The sequence below is a fragment of the Thermobia domestica genome, chromosome 17 (genome assembly GCF_964235325.1).
Source record: "Thermobia domestica chromosome 17, izTheDome1.hap1.1, whole genome shotgun sequence".
NCBI lineage: Eukaryota > Metazoa > Arthropoda > Insecta > Zygentoma > Lepismatidae > Thermobia > Thermobia domestica.
This window is the reverse complement of record NC_137470.1, coordinates 52,428,940-52,443,667: the sequence shown is the minus strand read 5'-3', so window position 1 is coordinate 52,443,667 and position 14,728 is coordinate 52,428,940.

Here is a 14,728-nt window from a genome sequence, read left to right as displayed (position 1 = left end):
CTTTTACCGTTTCTGCGCATATTTTCACGTTTTGTAGGCCAACGAAAGTGGGTCAAAAACGACCTACAAATATGGCAGAAAAAGACCTATTCATTCCACTTTCAAGGCCCATTTTGACCCTCTCCCACTGATGCACAAAGCGACACAAATCATGCATAAAAAATGTGAAGGAAACGACCTCGACATTCGATGGTGACGGAACAGCATTAAGTTATTCCGCTATGCTTGTAGGCCATTTTGACCCATTTTTGTTATCGCACTAAAGTGGAAGTAGGAGCACAAAACGGTACAAAACAGGCACTATACGATGCGAAAGAAACGACCTCCAAATTCGATAGTGGCGGAACATTGGCTCTATTTCCTCATACATTGATGGACCATTTTGACGCATTTCTGGTGATGCTCAAAACGTGCAAGTAGACGAACAGAACGGTACAAAATACACACTAAACGATGCGAAAGAACCAACCCCGAAATTCGATAGTGGTGGAACAGTGAGCCATTTAACTTAAACTTTAAAGGCCCGTTTAACTCACTTCCGGTGACGCACAAGACGAGGAAGTAGGCACAGAAAACTTTTAAAAAAATAGGCACTAAACGACGCGAAAGAAACGACTTAGCAATTCGATAGTGCCGGAACAATGGGTCATTTTGGTCACTCTTTGGAGGACCATTTTGACACACTTCTGGTGACGCACAAAACGTGGAAATAAGGGCACGAAACGGCACGAAACATTCACTAGTCCATGCAAAAGGAAGGATCTCGAAATTCAGTAGTGGCGGACCTCTTGGTCATTTTCATCCCACCTTAGAGGCCCAGTTTGACCGTCTTCCAGTGACGCACAAAACGTCGAAATAGGCGCACAAAAGAGTACGCGATGTGAAATTAACGACCTCGAAATTCGATAGTGGCGGAACAGTGGGTCATTTTCGTCCCGTCTTGGAAGCCCATTTTGACCCAATTCTAGTGACGCACAAAACGTGGAAATGGGGGCACGAAACAGCACGAAAATTCAGTAGTCGATGCAAAAGGAAGGACCTCGAAATTCGGTAGTGGGGAGCAGTGGGTCATTTTCGCCCACCTCAGAGGCCCATTTTGACCGTCTTCCAGTGACGCACAAAACGTCGAAATAGGCGCACAAAAGAGTACGCGATGTGAAATTAACGACCTCGAAATTCGATAGTGGCGGAACAGTGGGTCATTTTCGTCCCGTCTTGGAAGCCCATTTTGACCCAATTCTAGTGACGCACAAAACGTGGAAATGGGGGCACGAAACAGCACGAAACAGCACGAAAATTCAGTAGTCGATGCAAAAGGAAGGACCTCGAAATTCGGTAGTGGGGAGCAGTGGGTCATTTTCGCCCACCTCAGAGGCCCATTTTGACCGTCTTCCAGTGACGCACAAAACGTCGAAATAGGCGCACAAAAGAGTACGCGATGTGAAAGTAACGACCTCGAAATTGGGTAGTGGCGGAACAGTGGGTCATTTTCGTCCCGTCTTGGAAGCCCATTTTGACCCAATTCTAGTGACGCACAAAACGTGGAAATAAGGGCACGAAACGGCACGAAACATTCACTAGTCGATGCAAAAGGAAGGATCTCGAAATTCAGTAGTGGCGGACCTCTTGGTCATTTTCATCCCACCTTAGAGGCCCAGTTTGACCGTCTTCCAGTGACGCACAAAACGTCGAAATAGGCGCACAAAAGAGTACGCGATGTGAAATTAACGACCTCGAAATTCGATAGTGGCGGAACAGTGGGTCATTTTCGTCCCGTCTTGGAAGCCCATTTTGACCCAATTCTAGTGACGCACAAAACGTGGAAATGGGGGCACGAAAAAGCACGAAAATTCAGTAGTCGATGCAAAAGGAAGGACCTCGAAATTCGGTAGTGGGGAGCAGTGGGTCATTTTCGCCCACCTTAGAGGCCCATTTTGACCGTTTTCCAGTGACTCACAAAACGTCGAAATAGGCGCACAAAAGGGTACGCGATAAGAAATTAACGACCTCGAAATTCAACAGTAGCGGAACTCTTGGTGATTTTCGTCCCATCTTGGGGACTCATTTTAACCCACTTCCCATGACGCACAAAACGGCACAAAACGATATGAAGGAAACGACGTCGAAATTCATTGGTGGCGAAAGAGCAATAACTTGTTCCGCCATATTTGTAGGCCCATTTTGACCCACTTCCGGTGATGCACAAAATGTGGGAATAGGCGCATAAAGCGACACAAAACACGCACAAAAGATGCAAAACAAAGTACTTCGAAATTCGTTGGTGGCGCAACAAGTTAATGACGCCGTGAGCACCAATATAAGTATATACTGTAGTTCTTACCAGGGGGCGCGGTGGGTCAGTGGTAGAGCGTTCACCTCCGGTGCTTGAGGTCCCTGGTTCGATCCCAGCTCGTGCAGTTTGGACTTTGTGGTGGGCAAACACCGTGCTCGTGGATTTTCTCGGGTTCTCCCGTTTCCTCCCACTTTCTTCATTTCATTCATTTCCCATCATCACCGTCTCCTTTAGCCTAACCGGCATAATCGTGGGACGTAAAACTAAAGATTTCATATCATTTTTTGTAGTTCTTACCATCAAGGCTGAGAACTCCACGGTCCAATTTTTTAGCCAAAGTAGAAGCCCAACCGGAATAGTGATGTCAACCGGCTCGGCTCGGTTCAACTGAGCGTACAGCTTGAGTTGGCTTGGTTGGGATTACCCATCGACTGGGCTCAATTGAGCCAATGGCTTGAACCGGCTCGGTAAAGACGAGTCATCGACTCGGCTCGATTGGAGCCAATTGCTCGAACCAGCTTCGTTGAAACGAGTCCATAGGCTGAGTTCGAGTCAGCTTAACTGCGCCGATGGCTCGAACCGGCTCGGTTGGGGTAAGCAATCAGTTCGGTTCGGTTCGGCTCGAGCTGGTTCGGTTGGATGAGCTGTTGGCTCGGCTCACTTCTCGGTTCGGCTCGATAAGTGAATGAGCTATGAGCGAGCCGCTTGAGTCGTTGACAACCCTAAACCCGGGTCGAGCAGTTTTGAACATGTTTGGCTGGAGTCCCATAACTTTTAACAATTTTTGGCTCGAGCCCGAATACTTGCTCCTCCTGAACTCAAACCAAGAACCTCGTTACCGATGTCCTTGCCTCCTGAAGATTTTTTGACGACCGAGATCGACAGTCAACTAATTTTTAGTATTCCGATACAAACCGCCTATATTCCATGTTTATACAGGTACATGGTGTTATAATAATAATTAGTTATAGTAGTAGTAGTAGTATCATTGATAATTATATTGTCTATGTAGGATACTTGAAGATAGTAGTACTTGGAACTACACAAAGGATTTAGCTCGAATTGGCTCGACTCGACTGGAAACTCGATCCGAATTCGAGTCGAGTTGGGGGAAATTTTTCGAGCCAAGATCTTGAGTCGAGCTCAAAGATGTCTGCTTCGAGTCGAGTCGAGTTTTAAAAAAAAACTCGCTCGAACTCGCTCTTGCCCATTCCTATTATATGCATGACGGGCATATAGAGTTCTTTCGATGGGGATAGAACCATAAACATAATATATTTTAAAAAAATACTTAGTTTCACAGCTTTCTTCCCATAGGGTGGAAAGGGATAGTAGGTATCCAGCATTTCTTATAAGTACCTTATTTGAAATATGTAAAACAGTAACAAGTGGGCAACACAATATACACACATATCTTCTTATCTTCCGTTTTAATTGCTGATTTCAATTGCAATTAACAATTACAATTAACAATTACAAGTTTCAATTGTCAATTGCAATTAACAATTAAATGTTTCAATTGCACACTTTGCAATTGACAATTAACAATTAAAAGTTTCAATTGCCTGGTGACCAATTAACAATTAACAATTGACGGAAATTTAATTGCAAATTTTACGATTGAATTCAATTGCAATTGAAATTAATTGTCAATTACAAATTGAAATCAATTGCAATTGAAATCAATTGCAATTGATTTTCAGAGCAATTACTTTCAATTGATTGATCAATTGCAATTGATTTCAATTGATTTTGCCCAACACTGATTAATAGTTTGGTAGTTCTAATACACTCAGATTTTGTTCAGATTTTAAAGATATTATGTGGAAAGGAGGTTTGAAATATACATTTAAAAGAAGTGGTTCTGATGATAACGCATTTGCTATTTGGAAAACAAAAAAGCAGGATGGAACATATGAAGACAATCAACCGCATCCAGGTAAAATTAAGATTACAAATATGGAGTTAAGAATGCCTATTGTTAATTATGAACCTTACTATGCCACCTTGTTAAGATCTAATATGTTAAAAGAAGGTAAGATTCCTATTTCATTTAACACGTATCAATGTTTGCGGAAGACTGTTAGTGGAAAGTATTTAGAATTCGATTTTACCACACAATTTAACTCAAGTGAATTTGATATGCCTAATTTTGTGATTTCCTTTTTCAAAACTGATAGAAATGATAATCAAGAAAGAGATTCAAGCTATTTTGATCATTGTAAAGTTCAGAATATCCATTTTCGTAATTCTAGAAATGAATCTTTCCCATTAGAATCTTTAAACTTAGATTTTGCAAAACATAAGTATTTGAAAGTTTATGAAATGTATACGGTATATAAGCGAGCTACAATTGGAAATACTGAGATGTTTTATTACCCGAAGGAGTTTTTAGAAAATAGGCCAATGTTTGTAATTAATACAAGCAAACATAAATCAGTAACTGTAAGTGATAGAACCAATTTGAAATTAACTGTTAATTTTGAAAGCGATGTACCAGATAAAACAATTTGCTATGTTGTTATGATTGGTAAGAAAAATTTAGAGTATGATGTTGAGAAAGAAAAAATAATTGGGAAGATATAAATCAATTATATGTTTATTAGATTTGTTTAGTTTGTAAGTGTTTTTATGACAATATCATAAAAACTTATTTAATAAAATGACTATTCCAGATAACATTCCACGTGAGAATTTAATTGCGTTAATTGAAGATACTATATTAAATCTTGAGAAGTTATTAATGAAAAACAAAAGGAAGTTCAAGAGAATAAAATGTGTTTATACTACTCTTATTACGTTATCAATTCAATTATCAGCTTCTACGGGGTTCATCAATGTATTTATTCCTGTTACAGTGTATTCAATTATTACAACTGCATTTGCTTCGGCTTCTGCTGTTATCACTGGTCTATCAACACGGCTTAATATAGCTTCAAAGAAAGAATATTATAAAAATATGGTGAATCGAATTGGGCTGTTTAAAGATGAGCTTAATGCAATTAACCTCATGAATGGAGAATTAACAGATGAAAATGTAAGAGATATTGTTAACAGAATCAATGACATACTTAACGAAATTCGACGCTATTAGAAACTAATTTTTAAAAAGTTTAATATAATAAATACAATGGCGAGTCATATTGAACTTTTAAATAAACTTGGAAGTCTTGAACAAAAACAGGTTATTGGATTAAGAGAATTAGAATTAAATACAGAATATAAGATTGTGAAAATGGAAAAGATTAAAACTAAGTATGGAAAGAGCATTTTAGTTGAGTGTGAGGAATTTAAGTTTTTCTTCCACCTAGATTTACAAAACACTTAACAGATAAAATGATTGATGAGATCGTTAAAGATGGAATAAAAATCAAATACACTGGTTTAAAAGATAATTATCCAACTGTTGAGTTCTGTATGTAAATCCAAAAAATAATAAAAATGAACAAAAATATGTTGTCAGAAGTAAAAAATGGAGTGGATAGAATGGATCCTCAAAAGAAATTTATACTTACTAATAATTTCAATTAATTGTAAAAAATGTGCAAACCGAAGTTCAAGTAGTTTTTGATATTACCGGCTGTCTATTCAGCTTGAATTATGATCAGTGGACAGAGTTTAAGAAGTCATTGTTTCCTATAGAGAACGAGGTTAACAGAAGATTCCATTATCAACATCCGAACTTGCAATTTTAAGTATGTTTTAAGTGTATAAGTGTTTTTATGATTTCATTATCAATATCCGAACTTGTAATTTTAAGTGTATAAGTGTTTTTATAGTATCAGACTATAAAAAACTAAGGCCTTTGGGTATAGAGAACATAATGTCATTTAAATTTTAAAGATGCATGTATAAATAAGGGATTTATTTGAGTTTTTATAAATATATCCTTAGAGTTATGCAATTTATAATACATTCAATAGATAGGAAATTTATTTGTCTATTGATTGTCGTTTGAATTTTGGAAATCGGTTAATATTTGACGATGTTATAGCCAATTCAAAATTTCGGGAATTTTTTGCGGGTTTATTTTTGAGTTTTCGGGAAAATGTTATTCTTTAAAGAAGTCTTAAAATTTTATTGTGATTATGGCATATTTTTATTTTTTCGATTTTTTGAAATTTTATAGAGATATTGAAAATGGGAAACATATCCTGTGGGTTATGCAACCATTTATGCATTTTAGAAAATTGGTTATGTTATTAGTATTCATTTGCCGTTTGACATTTTGAAATCGGTTAATTAGGGGCTGAGCTATGGAATTTTAACGTTATTTGGGGGTGTGACTATCAGTGTTGCCAACTCATTTTTAACAATTATCATATTTATTAGTAATGGGGTGAATTCATTCCGATATGTTTTAAAGCGATATCTTGAAAAATTAAAATCCTGGAACGTTCCGAAAAAATATTGAGTTGGCAGCCCTAACTATTTTTCTTTTTTTGAACATTAATGTTTTAGCTATATTTACCAGCTAGGTGGCTATGATCAAGAAGTTACTCACCTACTCAATAGATGGTGTTGCATATCATGTAGTTTATCACTGAGAGTGATGAAGAAAAAAAGAAAAAAACTCAAGAGATATTTTATTGTGAATTCAGTGACGTAGTCTCACAGGTATTATACGACGTCATCAGTATACAGCTCCCTCTGTTGAAAACAAAAAGAGTGCTTGAATATGTATATGTGACGTAGTCTAACAGCTATTATACAACGTCATCGGTATACAGCTCCATCTCACGAGTGCTAGCTAAAAAAATTGTGTTGGCATGAGGAGGCTAATGCATATATATGTATGTTGGTGTGGGAAGAAGGAAAGAGAATCGGATTAGACAGTCCTGTGCTGGTACTGGAATCGTTCAAATGAATCAGTGACAGATCACCTATTCCGGAGTTGTATGTATTCCTTCTTAATGAGTTTTTAAAGCTAATTTTTAACGGATTTTCATGATTCAAGTGTCAAAAGAAAGCTTAGAAACTGGAGATTAAGATGCAATAAATATATTTTGTTCAGGATTCCATTGCAAGTTTTTCGATGTAAGTTTTTATCATTTAAAATATGATAAAAGCATATTCAATCTCACTTTGGGGTATCCCTCTGTGTTAAAGTACAATAGTCAGTGGCGGATTCATAATTTTTTGGCAGTTAGGGGGGTGGAAGGGGAAAAGTGTCCTAGAACATACATATGTCCCCTACTCATGGCGTTCATCAAAATAAAGGCCCTATAAAATTGGAAGATTTTCATTTGATTTAGAGACTATTTCTTTGTTAATTCTTTATTATTCCCTCGGTATTTTATTTCTCTCTGTGACTAGGCTGGTGTCTGAATCCGATATTAAACCCAAATCTTGCATAACACTCGATGTAATAGCAGCCGTGGTTCTATTGGACACACAATATCTTTGAATGACAACAGCTGTATGATCCAGTTTTAAACGCATTTGTCCACTCAATAAGGAATACTAAAGACATTTTTCTTGCAAATATGTAAGACGCGTCGTCCTTGATGTCGTGCTTGTCTTCATCCGTCTCCACTTCCATCACATCTTCTATTTCCGTTTAGTCTTCATAGTCTACTGAATAGTTCGAATAAGAAGCAGCAGACGCCTGTTTTGCCGATCGTATAGTTTCCTCTTCCTTTCGGATTTGACGTTTCTTGAGCCTTTTTGTTTTCGAACATCAACACTTCCAATGAACATTTTTCTTTCAGTACTTTGGTCAGTGAATAACGTCTGTTTGTTTACAGGTACTTTGCTTTCTTTTTGACAGATACACTCTGAAAAATTCGTACATTTACAAGCAGTTATGTGCAACAGTCTTTTTGCTTCCATTTTAAACTTCTCGACATCTTCCCGAGTAGTTCTGCTTCTTTCTGCACGTTTTATATTATTCATAATTGAACGATATTTTCCATGATATGCGTGTATCGTATCACAAACCCGCTTATGTGAAGCTGAAGGAATGGACGCATCGAAGTATAAATGTTCAGTGTCCAAAGCAACACATTCTGAAATAACTGTAAAACATGGTTCTTTGTTTCTATCAGTCTCGTAACCAATGCACAATCTCTCATGAACACAAAATCTTATAACGTCCTCATACGTTTTCAGCATGCGTACAAAATCCTTTGGTGCACGAAAAAAGGACATTCCAACAATTTCCGACCTGAAAACTTTGACTGCGATGAATTTGCCATTTCTAATATTGACCAATGTTTTGTTTTATAAACGTGACGATGAGATACGCAAAACTATAACACAATTTCCTTGGAAAACAATACGACAAAACATATCCAACAAGCACGGCTGCAGTTACACGTGTTAAGATGCACAATACTGAAAGGACACTACTTTAGCAATTAAACAGTTAGAGCAGAAACCAATACTTACGCACAAGCAAGTCAAACATACACAAAAAATTCGCCGACCAGGCAATGCTTTTCAGATTTGCATGTTTCAAAGGCCGAAAAAAGTTTCTGTTGCCATGCGTCACATACAAAAGCAATAATACCTTTGTAATTTGAATGTTTGAAAGGTGGAATATACAGTTTCTGTTCACATTGAAATAAGGTAAATATAACGAGAATTTACATGAATATTTGACGTATGGCAAAATAGCCCCCCCCCCACTTTAGAAAATTGAAACAATGACTAGGTCATTCGTTTGTACTATGTTTGTACCGTTTGTACCGAAATATTTTCGTTTGTACCATTTTCCTTATAGGGTTACTTGAGAGGACGACTGGCGGGGCTATCTTGGCGCCAAGATAGCCCCCCGTATCACAGCACAAAAAATTGGAATACACCATTCGAAAGCAAATCGTTTGTACCGTTTGTACCGAAAAAAAGTTTTGTTTGTACCCTGATAGTTTTCGAGAAACAAGGGATGATATTTGGGGGGGCTATCTTGGCGCCAAGATAGCCCCCCGTATCACAGCACAAAAAATTGGAATACATCATTCGAAAGCAAATCGTTTGTACCGTTTGTACCGAAAAAAGTTTTGTTTGTACCCTAATAGTTTTCGAGAAACAGGGGATGATATTTTGGGGCGGGAGGCTATCTTGGCGCCAAGATAGCCCCCCGTATCACAGCACAAAAAAATGGAGTACACCGTTCGAAAGCAAATCGTTTGTACCGTTTGTACCGAAAAAAGTTTTGTTTGTACCGTGGTAGTTTTCGAGAAACAGGGGATGATATTCTCCTTAAGTAAATACGTATTATTCAGGAATTGCATATTTGATTTCGTCTATTGTCTATGAAAGCGACAAACTTGTCGACCCGTTAATGTGACAGATATAAACAGCTAATTTTTTCAGTTGGTGTAAAGCTGAAACGTGGAAGGACGCAGTTTAGGTGACCAAACATTTCATCTTTTAGTTTTCTTTGTTTAAGATTATTTCTGTGAATCCAGTTTCTTTCTGAATTTGTACACACTTCGTTATTCTTTTTACGGTATTTATTTACGGAAAAGGGCAAAAATAGAGAAAATTTAATTGAATCGTTGATCGGAAAAACACTACTAATGCAAAAAAAGCATTTTGAGATATTTGAAGAAAGAACTTACGTTTGTTAATGCCACAAATGTACAGTCGACATTATAGCATTCCGTTATAACGTGTGAAGTCTTCCAAATTGTACTGCTCTTCATTACAACTTGTAGTTTTACATCTTTAGTATTATTTTCGCCTTTAACTCAAAATGGCTTATTTTGAACTCACACTGTTTTTCCACTCGCCGATTCAATTTTAACGTTGCGTTATTCCCAACAAGTCCTTTTTTTATTTGGATATGTACAACAAGAGTTCTAAATACAAATAAATTCACATGAATAAACACATAATACTTATTAATGGGCATGGTAAAAGTACATAATAGGGGGCCTATCTTGTGTACAAGATAGCCGCTCAAATGCCATGCACTCTTTCTTGAAAATTGTCAGGTTATAAACAAAACTTTTTTCGGTACTACCGGTACAAACGATTTGCTTTCGAACGGTGTATTCAATTTTTTGAGCTGTAATACGGGGGTGCTATCTTGGCGCCAAGATAAGCCTCCGCCCAAAAAATCATCCCCTGTTTCACGAAAACTACCAGGGTACAAACAAACTTTTTTCGGTACAAACGGTACAAACGATTTGCTTTCGAATAGTGTATTTCAAATTTTTGGGCTGTGAAACGAGGGGCCCATCTTGGCGCCAAGATAGCCTCCCGCCCCAAAATATCATCCCCTGTTTCTCGAAAACTATCAGGGTACAAATAAAACTTTTTCGGTATAAACGGTACAAACGATTTGCTTTCGAATGGTGTTTTTCAAATTTTTGTGCTGTGATACGGGGGGCCTATCTTGGCGCCAAGATAGCCCCACGCCCAAAATATCATCCCCTGGTTCTCGAAAACTATCAGGGTACAAACAAACGTTTTTTCGGTACAAACGGTACAAACGATTTGCTTTCCAATGGTGTATTCCAATTTCTTGTGCTGTGATACGGGGAGCTATCTTGGCACCAAAATAGCCCCCCCAAATATCATCCCTTGTTTCTCGAAAACTATCAGGGTACAAGCAAAACTTTTTTCGGTACAAACGGTACAAACGATTTGATATCGAATGGTGTATTCCAATTTTTTGTGCTGTGAAACGGGGGCCTATCTTGGCGCCAAGATAGCCCCCCACCCAAAATATCATCCCCTGGTTGTGGAAAACTATCTGGGTACAAACAAAACTTTTTTCGGTACAAACGGTGCAAACGATTTGCTTTCGAATGGTGTGTTTCAATTTTTTGTGCTGTGATACTGGGGCTGCTATCTTGGCGCCAAGATAGCCCCCCGCCCAAAATTTCATCCCCTGTTTCTCGAAAACTACCAGGGTACAAACAAAACTTTTTTCGGTACTACCGGTACAAACGATTTGCTTTCGAACGGTGTATTCCATTTTTTGTGCTCTAATACGGGAGGAGAGCTATCTTGGCGCCAAGATAAGCCCCCGCCCAAAAAATCATCCCCTGTTTCTCGAACAAACTTTTTTCGGTACAAACGGTACAATCGATTTGCTTTCGAATAGTGTACTTCAAATTTTTGTGCTGTGATACGAGGGGCCTACCTTGGCGCCAAGATAGCCTCCCGCCCCAAAATATCATCCCCTGTTTCTCGAAAACTATCAGGGTACAAATAAAACTTTTTTCGGTACAAACGGTACAAACGATTTGCTTTCGAATGGTGTTTTTCAAATTTTTGTGCTGTGATACGGGGGGCTATCTTCGCGCCAAGATAGCCTCCCGCCCAAAATATCATCCCCTGTTTCTCGATAACTACCAGGGTACAAACAAAACTTTTTTCGGTACAAGCGATTTGCTTTTGAATGTGTATTTCAAATTTTTTGTGCTGTGATACGGGGGAGCTATCTTGGCGCCAAAATAGCCCCCCAAATATCATCCCCTGTTTCACGAAAACTATCAGGGTACAAATAAAACTTTTTTTCGGTACAAACGGTACAAACGATTTGCTTTCGAATGGTGTATTCCGAATTTTTGTGTTGTGATACGGGGGGCTATCTTGGCGGCAAAATAACCCCCCGCCCAAAATATCATCCCCAGGTTGTGGAAAACTATCTGGGTACAAACAAAACTTTTTTCGGTACAAACGGTACAAACGATTTGCTTTCGAATGGTGTATTTCAATTTTTTGTGCTGTGATACTTGGGGGGCTATCTTGGCGGCAAGATACCCCCCCGCCCAAAATATCATCCCCTGTTTCTCAAAAACTATCAGGGTACAAACAAAACTTTTTTCGGTACAAACGGTACAAACGATTTGCTTTCGAATGGAGTATTCCAAACTTTTGTGCAGTGATACTGGGGGCTATCTTGGCGCCAATATAACCCCCGGCCCAAAATATCATCCCCTGGTTCTAGAAAACTATCAGGGTACAAACAAAAGTTTTTTTCGGTACAAACGGTACAAACGATTTGCTTTCGAATGGTGTATTTCAAATTTTTGTGCTGTGATACGGGGGGGCTATCTTGGCCCCAAGATAGGCCCATAAATATCATCCCCTGTTTCTCGAAAACTATCAGGGTACTAACAAAACTGTTTTCGGTACAAACGGTACAAACGATTTGCTTTCGAATTGTGTATTCCAATTTTTTGTATTGTGATACGGGGGGCTATCTTCGCGCCAAGATAGCCCCCCAAATGTCATCCTATGTTTCTCGAAAACTATCAGGGTACAAATAAAACTTTTTTCGGTACAAACGGTACAAATGATTTGCTTTCGAATGGTGTATTTCAAATTTTTGTGCTGTGATACGGGGGGGCTATCTTGGCGCCAAGATGGCCGCCCTTAAATGTCATCAACCTGTTTCTCGAAAACTGTCAGGGTACTAACAAAACTGTTTTCGGTACAAACGGTACAAACGATTTGCTTTCGAATTGTGTATTGCAATTTTTGTATTGTGATACGGGGGGCTATCTTGGCGCCAAGATAGCCCCCCCCAAATGTCATCCCCTGTTTCTCGAAAACTATCAGGGTACAAATAAAACTTTTTTCGGTACAAACGGTACAAATGATTTGCTTTCGAATGGTGTATTTCAAATTTTTGTGCTGTGATACGGTGGGGCTATCTTGGCGCCAAGATAGCCCCCCAAATGTCATCCCCTGTTTCTCGAAAACTATCAGAGTACAAACAAAACTTTTTTCGGTACAAACGGTACAAACGATTTGCTTTCGAATGGTGTATTCCATTTTTTTTGTGCTGTGATACGGGGGGCTATCTTGGCGCCAAGATAGCCCCCCCAGTTGACCTCTCAAATAACGCTATAAGGAAAATGGTACAAACGAAAATATTTTCGGTACAAACGGTACAAACGTAGTACAAACGAATGATCTAGTCATTGTTTCAATTTTCTTAATTGGGGGGGGGGCTATCTTGCCATACGTGAATATTTGCCTCCAATTATTCGGAGCCCATGAGGCGGTACAAGATATAACTTATAATTATTGAGGAAAGTACCTAAATATGGAATACCGTTCCATTTTTTGGCAACTCTAGCTCACCTTACACGATTCTACATATGAAAAATGTGTGTGCATTCTACACACATATAGTAATAACTTCTACCACTTAAAGTCAGTCAGAAATAAAAAAAGAAACTCTAAAAATATATGAAAATCAAGACAGTACAAAATTGTTACTAGAAAAAAAGTGCTCTAAATATGGAATACCTTAAAGAACTCTTATTAAATATACCAGAATATTTTACATATAGGTATTCTGAGTAAAAAAGGAAGTTGTCAATAGAAATATTTTAATTACATGAAATAAAGATGCAAATAATTCCAAATATATTTTTAAAATGCAAAAAAATGTAATAAATGAGCTGTAAAGTTACAAAAACCATAGATATGCTGGACAATGTGCAAGGAGACATTTATGTCTTAGAGGAGTTGTAAAGTTAGGTAAAAGAAAAATTATTGGCCATGCTGTAAAATGTCGAATGATAAATCTATATCTATTTACAGAAGACACAGATATAAACAACTTTATCATATCCAGCACTGATCTATATTTTTGTGAACCCAAGATTGGCACATCATACACATCACCCACTTTTCACCGCCTTTAACTTCAGAAAATTTTGATGAGCAAAAGAGGCACTCGGCATCTTCTGTCTCTGATTGATCATGATCGGGAATGCTACTAAACGTTGATGATTGATCATCATATGCCCTGATGGACATAGATGTTTCAGAATTTGAAGTTTCACTTGTTTGGAGACAACTGTCATCACATTTTTTTCGTAACGTACTTTTCGTGCCTTTCTTAGTTAATTTTGCCTTTTTCTTCTGTTGCATTCTTCTGTTTCTTACCCTTGTTTTCTGTACTGTTCTCCATTTTTAATTGTTCTCCACCACCGATAGCTTTCACAGACTTCTCTAACTGATTTTTGTAAGGTGATGAAGTAATTATGACTGCAGAGCCTGCCTTTCTTCCTCGAAAACCTTCCCTCTTGTTCACTGCAGGCAGTGGTGATATTTGCCATGGAGTTATACTGATGCCAGATGATCCACTTGCTGAAGCTTCAATGGTGATTGGACAAGCAGAGGTAGGAGAAATGTTATCTGAAGTATATCCTAGAGAAATGTTAGATATGATTGATGTAGAAGGAGGAGGGAGTCCTAGTGAAGGTTCAGAGCCTAGTAGTGATGTAAGAGAGGAAGAGAGATCTCGTGAAGGTTCAAAGCCAGATACTGATCTATATTGTTGTGCGTGCTTTGCTTCTTCAAGAAAGTCAGCATCGTTGAAAACGTGAGGATTGAGGGGCCAAATCCCCGTCACTAAAACCATTGATGGTGCTTAAAGCAGTTTGTGCTTTCACGTACGATTTTCCAAAGAGTTCTGCTACCTCAAATGCAGAGAGAGGCTGTACACAACCGTCTTCT